The following is a 15,934-nucleotide window of genomic DNA, read 5'->3' on the forward strand; positions in this document are numbered from 1 at the left end:
CCGTTGAGACTTGCCTGTGAGTGACGTGGAGTCACTTATGTTACATGGGGAATCAGCAGCCGTTGTAATGATGACCATAAATGGTAAAATAATGCTGGGAAGTTATGTTCTGAGTTGCCTTCGGGGGAAGTGTCGGCCGGTTGCTGTGTAGCAATCTTTCGCCAGACTGAGTCCGCCTTTCGAGTCGTCTTTGGGGAGTGACGCCGACTCGATTAGGTCTATTCTCGGGATAGCATATTTGTAAGTAACAGGGAACACCCCATAACAGGTCCTAATGCTAATTTAAGATTTCAGTTTTTAATTTTTGTGAGCTTTTGAGTTCCTCTGAGTTTAGAGATCTCTGTGGTTTGTTGTAATTTTTATGTACATTGTAGGAGATGACACTCGTATCGCTGAAAGCCACTGAAATGGATGATAGTTTGTAATTTTATCCTGCTCTTTTAATATTGTTTGGCTTTTTTTACTGTTGCATGTGGTAAATTCTGAACAAAGTTGGTTGGAGGTGGAAAGATTTGATCTTGCATTTGCGTTCTTGAGGTTGAAATGGAAAGATCAAATCTTTATGTCACTTGGCTTTGTTGCGTTGAGGTAAAAATGTCAAATTTTGAAAAAATTTAATATATATTAGTGTACACAATTTATCCATGTACATTGTGTTGATCAACCAGTAAGTTAATAGCTTGAATTTTTGTTTATTGCTAAGCACAGATAGGGGCTAGCTCATATTTATTTGGGTTATGTTTGCTAATTGTTTGTTTGATTAACTTTCTTCAAATATTTTCAGCAGTTGTATTAAGGATGTCCATTTTTGTCATGAGAGTATGTAAGAATCATAAGAGTTTTAATTTTATCATGAACTGGGAACTAATTATTCTAAGTCCCCACATCCTTTTGTTTAGAGGTTCCATATTGTTTAAATCATATTTCTTTATTGAGGAATAATTGGAAATTAGATATCCTGGATAGCCTTGAAGTAGTAAACTCCAAAGCGCCTCAATTAGAAGTGTACACAGGTCAGCAGTAGCTCACTGATTGCTTCAGATATTTGATACGATAATATGTACTTTTTGTTGTTTACCTATTAGTATGAGCGTACTAATTTTGGTCTTTTTTCCAGTTTTGTTTTTATGAGCTGGTTGAGGAGAGTTAGAGCATGATGTAATCATTGAAGATCTACCACTAATCTTATGTATGAAGAACTACGGTTCCTTTCGAAAGAAACCCATGGAGATGTTTATTATGTTGCAACACGAGAGCCTTGACATGCTTGCTGATGCAGCTAAAGTAGTTAGGGGAAACAACACTAAAGAAAGTGAGATGATATTTAGAACATTATCTATATTGAAGATGTCTTTTTTAATATTATGTTAATCTGTATACTTATAACATAAGTATGCATGTGTACTGAGGATATATGATTATTCAAGTTAATATGATTCATCATATATTAGATATTTTTATTTTGGAAGCATGTTATATGGGTCACCAATTGTTATATGTCTATGACATGTATTTCAGATATTGTCTTTTGTATCAAATGTGTATCAATCATAGCTCATGGTTTCTATTCCAAAACTAGCGCTATTTCATAATTTTGTGATATTTGGTTGATGCGTGACATTTATATAGTGTATGAGGTTCATCGATATCAGATGTCATGTTTTATGTATAAGAGTTGATGTTGTTACATAGAAAAAGAGCTATATTATATTCATAAAGAGATACACTTTGTTCATAAAGAGCTATATAGTTGTATAAAGAGCTACACTTTTCAGATAAAGAGCTATACTTTAGCATAAGGTGCTACATTTTGCTCCGCCATACTTTATGCAATCATATATCTCCGTATTTACAACCTATCAGTTGTATAAATAATTGATCAAACAACACACTACACACAACGTAACCAATTTCTTTTGATTTAAAATGACTAGGTCAAATTACTCTCTACATTTCCAAAGATTAAAAAGAGCTATACTATATTGATAAAGAGCTACACTTTTGTCATAAAGATCTATACAGTTGCATGAAGAGCTACACTTTTTAGATAAAGAGCTATACTTCGGCATAAGGTGCTACACTTTGCTTCGCCAAACTTTATGCAATCATTTATTTATAGCCTATCAATAATATAAATAATTGATCAAATATCACACTACACACAATGTAACCAATTACTTTTGATGTAAAATGACTGGATTAAATTACTCTCTACATTTTCAGAGACTAAAAAGAGCTATAGTATATTCATAAAGAGCTACACTTTTGTCATAAAGAGCTTCACAGTTGCATAAAGAGCTACACATTTTAGATAAAAGATCTATAATTTGGTACAAAGTGCTTTGCTCCGCTGCACTTTATACAATTGTATATCTCCTTATTTACAACCTATCAGTTGTAGAAATAATTAATCAAAATAGGACACTATACACATCATAATCGATTTCTTTTGATGAAAAATGACCACACTCATAACCGATTTCTTTTGATGACAAATGATTGGGTCGAATTACTCTCTATATTTTTAGAGACTAAAAAGAGCTATACTATGTTCATAAAAAGCTACACTTTGGTCACAAAGAGCTATACAGTTTCATACAGAGCTACACTTTTCAGATAAAGAGCTATACTTTGCTCTGCCATACTTTATGTAATTGTATATCTCCTTATTTACAACCTATTAGTTGTATAAATAATTGATCAAACAGCACACAACACATAACATAACCGATTTCTTTTGATGTAAAATGACTAGGTCAAAATACTCTCTACATTTCAAGAGACTAAAAAGAGATATACTATATTCATAAATAGCTACACTTTTGTCATAAAGATCTATACAGTTGCATAAAGAGCTATACTTTTTTATATAAAGAGCTATCTTCGGTATAAAGTGCTACACTTTGCTCCGTTATACTTTATATAATTGTATATCTCCTTATTTACAACCTATCAGTAGTATAAATAATTAATCAAAATAGCACACTACACACATCGTAACTGATTTCTTTTGATGAAAAATGACTGGGTTGAATTACTCTCTACATTTTTAGAGACTAAAAGAAGCTATACTATATTCATAAAGAGTTACACTTTGATTATAAAAGAGCTATATAGTTGCATAAAGAGCTACATTTTTAGATAAATAGCTATACTTTGGCGTAGAGTGCTACACTTTGCTCCGTTATATTTTATATAATTGTGCATCTCCTTATTTACAACCTATCAGTTGTATAAATAATTGATCAAACATCACACTAGACACACATCGTAACCAATTTCTTTTGATAAAAAACAAGACACATATTGTAACGCATTTCTTTTGATAAAAAAAGACTGGGTCGAATTACTCTCTACATTTTCAAAGACTAAAAAGAGCTATATTATATCCACAAAAAGCTACACTTTGGTCATAGAGTGCTATATAGTTGCATAAGGAGCTACAATTTTCAGATAAAGAGCTATATTTTGGCATAAAGTGCTACAATTTGCTCCATTACACTTTGTACAATTGTATATCTCCTTATTTACAACTTATCAATTATATGAATAATTGATCAGACAACACATTACATACATCGTAACCCATTTCTTTTAATAAAAAATAACTAGGTCAAATTACTCTCTACATTTTCAGAGACTAAAAAGAGCTATATTATATCTATAAAGAGCTACACTTAGATCATAAAAGAGCTATACAGTTGCATAAAAAGCTACACTTTTCAGGTAAAGTGCTATACTTCGGCATAAAGTGCTACAGTTTGCTCCGCTACACTTTATACAATTATATATCTCCTTATTTATAACCTATGAGTTGTATAAATAATTGATCAAACAACACACTATACACATCACAACCTATTTCTTTAGTTGCATCAACAAGCTTGTCAAGTCTCTCGTGTTCCAAATATTACTCACTTCCTTGAGCTTCCCCTAACTACTTTAAATGCATCAACAAGTTGATCAAAGCTCTCGTGTTGCAACATAATAAACCTCTCTATGGGTTTCATTCTTAAGGAACCACTGTTCTTGATACATAAGATTGGTGGTAGATCTTCAATGAGTATATCATGCTCTAACTCTCCTCAACCAGTTCATAAAAACATACCCAGAAAAAAGACAAAAATTAGTATGTTTATACTGTTCGCGGGGAAAATCGTTTTCATTGAAGTCATTGTTTTCTTGTGCAACAGTTTATCGGTTACAAAAGATCCGGTCTTTTTATAAGATCCGGTTACAACAAAATCAAAGAAAAAAGAAAAAAATTACAACTTTCCTTTTCTCGAACAAATCACAAGATCCTGTTTTGCGGTCTCTTGCTTGTGTGGGTTCTTTGCCTGCGCCGGGGTTAATCCTACACGGTACGATGGGTGTTATCTCACGATGGAAATAACAGCCGAGGGGATTATTTCACCAAGGAAATAATAGCCCTAAGTAATCGAAATCGACCAAGCAAAATCGATACTCTTCTCGGGATCAAAAACCAAGTTTTGATCCGGAGGATGACCGTGTAGATCTCAGATCTGATCTCTCTCGAACTCCTGCCTTATTTAGCATGGATGATCGCCAAGAACCAGATCTGAAAAGTCCGAGTCTTCAAAACTCCAAAGCTCCAACCTTTTTTAGTCTTGAGCCTTTAATCCAGCAGAGTTTCCCCTCCAAAAATCCCCACCCCTAAAACAATGAGCCCTCATGTCTATTTATAGGCATCTGAAAGCGGATATGGGTTCAGATCCGGGCCCAGATCCGGGCTGTGGCTCGGCCAGGTGGCTCGGCCACCGCCCAGATCCGTGGCTCGGGAGGGGGGTGGCTCGGCCACCAGGTGGCTCGGCCACCGAGCCACCAAAAGGTGGCTCGGTGAGCCACCTAGGTGGCTCGGCTTTGGCCGAGCCCTCCGGGTGTGGTACCGTTTTGTCCGTTTTCCGGTTTTGCGGTTTATCCGATCTTTAATGTTGATCTGGACTCTGATTTGGCAATCCGGATCCTAATTTGGCAGTAAATCCGCTTCAGTGTTGTGGTCTAACGATCCAGCTTGGATATATCGCTCGATGGTCCGATGGTTTGTTGAATCACCGTGCTGAGCTATGTTAAGGGACCTATAAGCAGCTTTATACACCTACAGATACCCCCTCCAAAGTATTTCAGTCTCATTCTTTTATAGAAGAGTCTGGAATACTTTGGATATGATTGTCCTAACCTTCAATCGGTATGACGGAACTTTGGAATGGCTTCTATTCTTGATTCCTTCAATCCTCCAGGCTATTCGGTGCTTTGTCGAATGTCTGCAAGGGTTCCGGTGCTGCATTTATTGTCTGACCGTTGTCAAAATTTTGAACTTGAAGTCAATTCCTGATTTTCTGATTTTTAGCTCTTGTTTGCTGTTTCAACATAGAACCAACAATCGATTGTTGGCGTTGAGTCTTCAATTGCAACGCGTTGTCCGGCGTTTGACACAGTTTATACTCATACGTCTGTTGGAGTGTTGTTGAGTTATCCTTAAGAATATTTTTAAACAAAATACTCTCCAGAAACTTCTCAACAAAAATAGGGAATAGTTTATACTCGTATACCTTATTGGAGTATGGCAGTCCCAAATATTGGGCTGCAGGACCAACTATCAAAGCTGATACGTCAATGATTCACGTTTATAGAATTTTTGGTAAATTCTCAGCCATCAACGGGTTTGATAAGCCTTTACTGACTACCGTTTGAGTCGGGCTAGCATGCAGATTGTCTAAATCCGTTCCGCATGTAACGTTGTGCTAAGAGAGTGAATTCTCTGAGACTTTGTGCTATGATGTCGAATACATAGGCTTCGCCATTGTTCATGTAACGTTGTGCTAAGAGAGTGAATTCTCTGAGACTTTATGCTATGATGTCGAATACATAGGCTTCGCCATTGTTACGGAAATAGGCTACCCGGCAACGTGTATTAGACGCTGACTTATCCCTACTTAGGCTTCGGGATAAAATACCCCAGACTGGTATTCTGATGTCTTTTTCTACGGAGAAAGACTAACCCGACGACGCGTGTTAGGCGTCGGCATATCCTTTCTTAGGATTCAGGATGAAATTCCCCATGCGTGTAAAGCATGGATTATGGTGTTATTAATAACAATCTGTCACAATGTTGAATATGTGGGCGGGTGTTCTTTTTAACAGTTAAGAACTAACCGGCAACGCGGGTTAAGCGCAGACTTATCCCTGCTTAGGTTTCAGGATAGAATACCCCAGAATCGAACTCTGGTGTCTTTTTTCTATGGAGAAAGACTAAACCGGCAGCGCGTGTTAGGCGCAGACTTATCCCTGCTTAGGATTCGGGATAAACTTCCTAGGATGAATCGGCACAGATTTTGGGAGTTGAAAAAGGTGGTGTCTTCTCTTGGGGCAAAGACGAACCCGAAATGGGAGAGGAAGAATTTTATATTCTATCTCCCGACACTAAATAAGAAGAATTTTATATTCTATCTTCAGCTGGAAAGGAGACTCGAGGTGGGATCTCTACCCCCAGAATCCAGAATCCGGAACGATGAAACTAGGAGTGGGACCTCCACTCCGAGAATCGAAAAGATTCGGATAACCCTAACTGTCGGAAGGTTTGATTACCGAACTAAAGATGAATTTCTCGTTTATCGAGAGTGAATTGTGGTTTTGGTCCTAACTATAGGAAGGTTTGACCAAGCAGGAGTTTGAGATGACCCTAACTGTAGGAAGGTTTGATCACTCAATTTGAAAGTGGACCTCTCGTTCATTGGAGGAATCGAGAGGGGATTTTAGTTTTGGTCCTAACTATAAGAAGGTTTAACCGAATGGGAGGTTTAAGACGATCCTAACTGTAGGAAGGTTTGATCGCTCGATCTGTGGACCTCTCGTTCATTGGAGGAATCGAGAGGAGATTTTGGTTATGGTCCTAACTGTAGGAAGGTTTGACCAATTGGGAATTTTACGTCCAGACTCTAACAGAGAGAGTGTTGAGTGCACAGACACGGTGAGAATTTGAATGAGAGTTCTTATTCATTACATTGTTGTGGTTTTGGGAACTTCCCGTTACATAAATCGTCCACCCCCAGTTTCCTCTGCGGAACTGGTTCGGACATTATTATCAGTTAACTAACCGGGTTATCCTTAAGAATATTAGCTTAATATTCTCCAGGAACTTCCCGTCAAAAGTGGGGAAACAGTTTAGACTCATATACCTCTTAGTTACATGACCGGGTTATCCTTAAGAATATTACATATAAAAATTCTCCAGGAACTTCCCGTGAAGGAAATGAAATAGTTTGGACTCATATACATGTTGGAGTATCAGGGAGCAGTTTAACCTCTTATACCGGTCGGAGGATTGAGAAGCAGTTTATACTCTTATACTCGTCGGAGTCTCGCCATTCTCATTTGTCTTATCTCAGCGTTATGATGCCGGCTTCAACCAAGGTTTGGATGCTATTCTTGAGAGCGAAGCAATCCTTGGTAGGATGAAGGACCCTCCTGTGGTACGTACAGTACTTCGGATCCGCAGTATTATCAGCTTCCTCCTGATTTGCGATAGGTGGTAGCTTGATCTTGTTGTTTTCAAGGAGGGATTCGAAGATGGCTGGAACGTCTTCGTCCTTGAAGGAATACTCTTTTTGGAGTTTCGGGTCCGAAGTCTTTTGCTGCCTTCGGGATTGCTGTTGTGACGTTTGATTAGCGCCACCAGTAGCTGCAGGTGTTTTGCCCTTCCTACGGGAGGCGAAATTTGAGTTCGGAAGATTCGCCGTCGGTTGGCTCCTCTCGGCTTTCTTCCTTCGGAGGAAGCGTTCGGCTTGCTCTCCTCGGACCTTCAAATCCTTCCATGTTTTGGACGGTGCTGTCCCCATTGCTTCCAACACGTCCAATGCGAGGTTGTTGTGGCAAGTCTGGAGAATGAACTCCTCAGTGATCAGGTCCCGACAGTTCATCGCCTTGTTCTGGAACCTTTTGACGAAGGTATCAACTAATTCTCCATCTTTCTGTTTCTCGTCAAGCAACGACCCGATGGATATCTCGGTGTCATCGTCGAAGAAGTTGGTGAGGAATTTAGTCTCTATGTCGTCCCAGCTATTCACACTTTCTGGCTTGAGGCGGCGATACCAATCGAAGGCGGCTCCACGAAGAGTGCCAACGAAGGACCATACCATCAGAGGCTCATTACCAGAGATAACCCCTAGGTGTTTAAATGCTGAGTGGGTGAACCCTCCCCATCAAACGGTGTGAAGTTAATTAGATTGAACTTCGCCTGATACGGGATTGATTCCCATTTTCTTGGGTATGGACAAGGAATGCCCGTCTTTTTCATCTTTTGAGCGGAAATCAACGTATTGACTTTGCTCTCGAGGTTTTTAATCTTCAAACTTTCACCTGTATTTTCGTTAGCACGATTCTGAGGTGGAAGTGTGGCGTTATGACTAGCATTCTCGATACCACCCCCTGCATTGACGGGAGGATTATTGGCATTATGAGCTTCATCTGCACCCGTGTCCTCATCTTCTTGATTGACCTGGTTACGACGACTTGGTTCGCCTTGCTGGTTCATCAGTGCTTGGATTTGTTGGTCATGAATTTCTCTCATATTCTGCATGGCCATCTGCATTTCGATCTTGAAGCTCTCTTGTTGTTTAGCCATGGCTTCTTCGAGCATCTTGGCCACTTGTTCCGTACTTATCATAAGTGACTCGCGGGGTTGTCCCTCGCTGGATACCGTATTATCTGATGCGACCGCCGAGCCGGCATCCGATTCTTCATCTTCTGAAGGTAATCTTGTTCGAATCCTACCATAAGTTGCTCGTATGATGGCTCCAGACTGCAGACGTGTTACACGCTGGGGTGCTTCTGGAATCGACTTGGGATTATCCTGTGTCGATGTCCCTTTGCTGGTCATATTAGTGGTGACCCTCGGAAATTCTCCATCTTCAACTACCGTTCTTCTTTGTCGGAAACGCCTAGGCCTTGGTTTTGGCGTTTCGGTATTGAGCCTTTCGAAAACCAAAATTCTTTCGGGGACTGACTTGATGCAGTTGCACTCAGACAATACTGCCCGAATGAGTTTGGAACAGGGGCATTGAGTTTCTAGTTCTCGAGGACTCCTTTTCCTGGTTTTACTCGTACTCCCAACACGATAGTACAACTCGTCTGCTTGAAGGTCGGAGTAACTTATCGTGAGTTGGCACGACTTCTCAGGTATAACGTTATCATCATCAGACGACAATATTTCCTTCTGAGGACGAACTGCCTTATTTGGGCTTTCAAGAGTCACGCGCCTCGAAACATGCCTTTGTGGGCGTGAGTTCTCAACTGGCTCCTGTACTTCAATGCGCAAATTGGTGCGCGTAGCTACCATGAACTCCTTGTCATGTTGAAGTGTGACGCCCCTGGGTTCACACAAGGCTGCAGTCCAAGGTAAAACCAAGAATGTCAAACCTGCTATGCACCACACCGTGCAATAACATGTTTCACCATCACAATTAACATCTATCTAGTAGAATCAACAACAGGTGTAGGTACAAAACAGGTAAGAGATAATACAAGGAATACTGATGAAATGATAATAGTCACATAAATATCTCATCATCCAACAATACAGAAATACATAGTCAAGATCTGAGTAGATAAACGGAAATACTCAACAAGTCTCAAATACAAATATCTGACGATAAAGAGATAAGGCTCAGCCTTTACAATTTCTAGAATAATACCCTCAAATGTCTAACCTCACTACAGTGGAGCCCAAAGAAAATAATACATAGCTAGAAAGTAAAGTTTAACACTAATGTGGTCCGCTATCAACCTGCGGCTCTCCGTGTTCCTGGCTCGTGACCTGAAAGGGGGAGGGACAACGAGCGTCAAAGCGCTAGCGAGTAACATCACAACCAACCCCAAGGGAAAAGGGCTCGTTGTATAAGAAAATACAGATAATATATATAATAGATCTAAATTCATTGATCCTACTAAAGAGGGTTTTAGTATTTAGAAGTTTACAACACGAGCATAGGTACGTCGAGCGAAATAATCCAAACAAGGAAACCCTCATGTATATACCTTGTATCTCAGATTGTAAATCTCTAAACACCAAACCCGAGGTTCTAGTACAGAAACAATAAATCAAGGAAACACGATAGTCCAGTCAAGCTCTCAAACATGAGTGAAATGTTCAAAATACCCAGAACAGGAGAAATTTTACAGACAGTGCGTCGGTCGACCGACTCGGTCGACCGACTCTGCTACGAGCCAGGCGGTCGACCGCCGGGAAATTCGGTCGACCGGAAGGACGCAGCGGTCGACCGCCAGGAAATTCGGTCGACCGAAAGGACGTCGCGGTCGACCGCCGCGGTCGACCGCGCAGAGGGCAGACTCTGTTCTGCCCTCGCTGCGCGCCCTGCGGTCGACTGATGCGGTCGACCGCGAGACAGACGGAACCCAGGTTTGGGTTTCTGTCTAGATATGACCTGATAAAATGCAATATAGCAGATTGAAATGTCTTTAAACAGGTAAATAAAGAAAACTTATACATTGAGGATTCATTATCAAGATCCCAAATATAGTTAAACATGATCTATGTATAGTTAATCAACAAAAACAGGGCTTTTCTCCTTTTTAAACATATTCAGATCTGGGTCTCTTTAACAGAAAACGTAATCAACAAAAACAGGGTTTTTTCTCCTTTTTAAACATATTCAGATCTGGGCCTCTTTAACAGAAAACGTTGGTGAGTTTTTTAAAATAGATAAAATCCCAAATCCATATTCTATGCCACAATACTCTATTAGCTACTTTAAAATACGAATTTGGATCCATAAAAACCAATAAAAACTCAGTTCTTGACATGAAAATGAAAGGGGTGGGGGTTGGGCGAGAAATTACTCGCCTTTGGGTGTTGACGAAAGCCCTAGATCTGCAGGAGGTTGATCCACTTCGCTGAAATCCCACAGACCTGCTGACAATCCTCTAAACTGCTCCCAGGTCACCAAAAGAGAGGATTAGGGTTTAAGGGAAGAGAGAGGGGGCTAGGGTTTTGATTTCAGAACTCAAAGAGGCTCTCTCAAGAACAGTAGCATATATATCCACTCACAACCCGACCCGAAACCCAAAAGACCCGAAATAAAACCGCAAAGAAAACAAAACCTGGAAGCTCTCTGACTGTGGTGCGGTCGACCGCGTTGGTCGACCGCCCAGCACAAAAATGCCTGCTGCTGGGCATTTCACACGCTGGCCATAACACTCGATTTCTCTCACTTAAAATCACTTGTTGGGTTCTCAAACACAGATAATTACATTCATATGACATATATATGTGTATATATATATTTTTCATCACAAGGAAAATACTTACTATTAATATTTCACATATATTTATTGTAGAAATTTTTGGGGTTTTACATTCTTCCCCCCTTAAAAGAATTTCGTCCTCGAAATTCGGAAATCATGCGAACTTGGAATATGAACTCTGAGATAACCTTATAGAGATATTTACGCTTAACGATCTAAAATGAAAATATTCTCGCTCAAATCCTAATCTAGTGGAACTAGTACATCGGGTGAAAAATCCAAACAAGGAATCCCCCATACATATACCATGTGTTCCAAAAGATTAAAAATTAAGCGAAAGTATTCTCATTATAGTGTCAAATGTAAACATAACCAAAGATATGCACATAAGTTAAGATATGTAATCATACTGAGGATTTATTTACCTGCTCAACCAAGTGTGGGTAGTCATGACGCATGTCCTCTTCGCGCTCCCAAGAAATCTCCTCAATGCCTCCTCGGTTCCACTGAACTTTCACCAAGGGAATTACCTTGTTCCTAAGCCTCTTGTCCTCTCTGGCAAGAATACGGACCGGAATCTCAATAGTAGTCAAATCATCCTGGAGCTTAATCTCCGGTGCATCCAATACTCGCTGCTGCTCCTCATCGTGCAAGTGCTTCTTAAGCATAGAAATATGGAACACGTTGTGTATACTAGACATCGATGTTGGAAGATCTAGTCTGTATGACACAGATCCAATGCGCTCTAGTATCTGGAAAGGCCCAATATATCTCGGTGCGAGCTTCCCTCGCCTTCCGAATCGCTGTACGCCTTTCATAGGCGATACTTTAAGCATAACCAAATCTCCCACCTGAAACTCTAGGGGTCTTCGCCTCTTATCTGCATAGCTCTTCTGCCGACTCTGAGCGGCTAAAATCCGCTCCCTGATCAAAGCTACCTTCTCAGTGGTCTGCCTCACTAGCTCGGGCCCAAGCATCAAGCTATCCTCCGGCTCGGCCCAACATATCGGTGATCTACAAGGTCTCCCATACAATGCTTCATACGGGGCCATACCGATCGTCTCTTGATAACTATTGTTATAAGCGAACTCTACCAGTGGAATATGATCCTCCCAACTACCTTGGAAGTCAATGACATATGCCCGCAACATGTCCTCCAACATCTGATTCACCCTCTCCGTCTGGCCATCCGTCTGGGGGTGAAATACACTGCTATAAGATAGTGTGCTGCCAAATGAGTCCTGAAAACTCCTCCAAAAATGTGAAGTGAAAACCGATCCTCGATCTGACACGATCATGTCCGGTACTCCGTGAAGTCGAACTATCTCCCGAATGAAGATTCTCGCATAAGCCTTAGCTGTATAAGTGGTCCTCACTGGAATAAAATGTGCTGACTTCGTCAACCGGTCCACTATCACCCAAACTGAATCATTCCCCTTCTTCGACTTCGGTAACCCTACAATAAAATCCATGGAAATATCTGCCCACTTCCACTCTGGAATGGGTAAAGGCTGCAGTGTCCCTGCCGGTCTCTGATGCTCTGCCTTCACCTGCTGACAGGTAAAACATCTAGCCACATAGTCTGCAATCTCTCTCCGCATACCACTCCACCAGAAATGCTTCTTCAGGTCTTTGTACATCTTGGTAGTCCCTGGATGTACTGTGTACCGAGTACGGTGCGCCTCATCCAATAACTCCCTCTTCAACTCTGCACTGGCTGGCATAACCAATCTACCCTTCATCCGTAATCCTTCATCTGTTCCAATGGTCCAGTCCGCCTTAGGCTCTTTGGAGATCTCCCCCTTACGGGTTTGAATCCAAGAGTCCTCCAACTGAGCTCTGACAACCCTGTCACTCCAAGATGGCTGCACTGACATAGCTCCCAAGAATGCACTGGTTCCTCCAACCTCGGGTCTAATATCAAACTGGTTAAGAGTGATAAGATCTCTGTATAAAGAACACCTCAAACCCGCAACCCGATGCCGACGCTTCCTACTCAAAGCATCTGCTACGACGTTCGCCTTCCCTGGATGATACTGAATCGCGAACTCGTAGTCCTTGATAAACTCAATCCACCTCCTCTGCCTCTGATTGAGTTCCTTCTGAGAAAAGAGGTACTTCAGACTCTGATGGTCTGAGAATAGCTCAAACTGCACTCCATACAAGTAGTGCCTCCATGACTTCAGTGCAAACACCACTGCTGCTAACTCCAAGTCATGAGTGGGGTAGTTCTGCTCATGCACCCTCAATTGCCGCGAGATGTAGGCTACTACCCTCTGAGTCTGCATCAGTACACCTCCTAAGCCTGCCAATGATGCATCTGTATACACAACAAATGTCCTGTCACTGCTCGGAATAGTCAGAACTGGCGCTGTAGTCAACTTAGCCTTCAAAATGTCAAAGGCCTTCTGGCACTCCATGCTCCATACGAACTGTACACCCTTCTTTGTAAGGTGTGTAATAGGCATCAAAATCTTCGAGAAGTCCTGAATGAACTTTCTATAATATCCAGCTAAGCCCAAAAAGCTGCGAATCTCTGTCACCGTCTTCGGTGGCTCCCAATCAAGAACTGCCATGACCTTAGCCGGGTCCACTGCTATACCCTCTCGACTGATGACATGGCCAAGAAATCTGACTTCTGAAAGCCAAAACTCGCACTTGCTGAACTTAGCATACAGCTGATGCTCCTGAAGAAGAGTCCTCAACGCTATCCGTAGATGCTCCTCGTGATCCGCCTCCGACCTCGAGTAAATGAGAATATCATCGATGAAAACGATCACGAACTGATCTAAGAAGGGACGGAACACCCGGTTCATCAAGTCCATGAATACCGCGGGTGCATTGGTCAACCCAAATGGCATGACCAAGAACTCAAAAGATCCATATCTAGTAAGAAAGGCGGTCTTGGGAATATCCATATCCCGACCCCGCAGCTGATGATAGCCAGAACGAAGATCAATCTTCGAGAAATACTGCGCACCCTGCAACTGGTCAAACAAGTCATCAATCCTAGGTAGTGGGTACCTATTCCGGATAGTGACCTTGTTCAACTCTCGATAATCTATGCATAATCTCATACTACCATCTTTCTTCTTCACGAAGAGGACCGGCGCGCCCCATGGAGAATGACTCCGGCGAATAAAGCCCTGAGCTAACAACTCGTCCAACTGGGTCTGCAGCTTTCTCATCTCAGCTGGTGCTATACGATAGGGTGCGCGGGATATCAGGGCTGTGCCAGGCTGCAACTCAATACAAAACTCCACCTCTCTCACCGGAGGTAGTCCAGGTATGTCCTGAAAGACATCCTGATACTCTGAGACAACTCTAGTCTCCAATAACTCAGCACCCTGATCCCGTCGCATCACCTCCTCGAGGCTACAATCATCTCGGCCCCGTCGGACGCTCGCAACTTGACAGTCTTCGCAAAGCAGTCAATGCTAATATGGTAGGAAGACAACCAATCCATACCAAGAATGACATCGAACTCGGACATGTGAACCACTATCAAATCCACTATGAACTCCGACTCGTCTAGACTGACGGTACACCTCCTACAAACGCTCTCCAGAAGCGATACCTCACCTAAAGGGGTGGAAACAGATAGAGGGGTGTCTAGAGGCTGTGCTACGAGCTGGAGTCTAGTCATATATGCATGCGAGATGAATGAATGCGAAGCTCCCGAATCGAAAAGAATACGGGCGGGAAGAGAGTTCACAAAGAACGTACCCTCCACTACCGCTCCGCTGGCGCCATGATCACGAGGAACCACTGCATATACTCTGCCAGTGGCTGAAGACTGCTCTGCTGATGGTGCTGTGAAATATGGGATAATCTGTCCCTGGGGAACATCCTGAACTGCCCGAATCTGTCCCTCAGTCCTCTGAGCTGCTGGCGGTGCCTCAAGCCTGTTCTGCTGGCCCTGACCTCTACCCTGCTGGCGCTGCTGCTGCTGATGGTTCGGACCTTTACCCTGCTGGGCTCCTGCTAGTGCGCTGCGGCACTCTGATGCCTTATGTCCGACCTTGTGACAGTTAAAACAAGACCCCTGGAACTTGCGCTGCTAATGCGCTCTCTGATCCTGCTGGGGTCCCCTTTTATAAGGGCCCTGATGCTGCTGCTGATGTCCAGAAAAACCTCTCTTGTTCTTGCCCTTGTCTCCACTCTGTCCGGTCTTGGCCTTCCCTTCCTTCTCCTGAGAAGTGGCAGCTTCAGCTACCTCCCTGACTGAATAAAATCTCCTCGATACTAGGTACCGTCGGAGATTAGGGCGAAGCCCAGCCAAGAACATCTGAGCCTGACGCTCTCCTGTCTGCCACATGCCTGTGAAATGTAACAGCTCCATGAATCTGCTCTTATAGTCTGCAACTGTCATGTCCCCCTGAGTCTAACGGGACAACTCAAGTTCCTTCCCAGTCCGTGCTGCTGAAGAAACATACTGACCATCGAAGAAATATATGAAGTCCTCCCACGTGAGGGTCAGCCTCTGCTCTGGAGTGAACTGGAGTCGGTACCACCTCCCGGCATCTCCCTTCAGGCTGTAGGATGCCAGTCTCTGCTTCTGGACTGAATCTACACCGAGTATATCGAGGATGTTGCTCACATCCTCCTTCCACTTATGGGCTGCAAGAGGGTCTGGTGACCCCTGGAACTCTGG

Source organism: Asparagus officinalis, chromosome 3 (assembly GCF_001876935.1).
Source record: "Asparagus officinalis chromosome 3, Aspof.V1, whole genome shotgun sequence".
NCBI classification, from domain to species: domain Eukaryota; kingdom Viridiplantae; phylum Streptophyta; class Magnoliopsida; order Asparagales; family Asparagaceae; genus Asparagus; species Asparagus officinalis.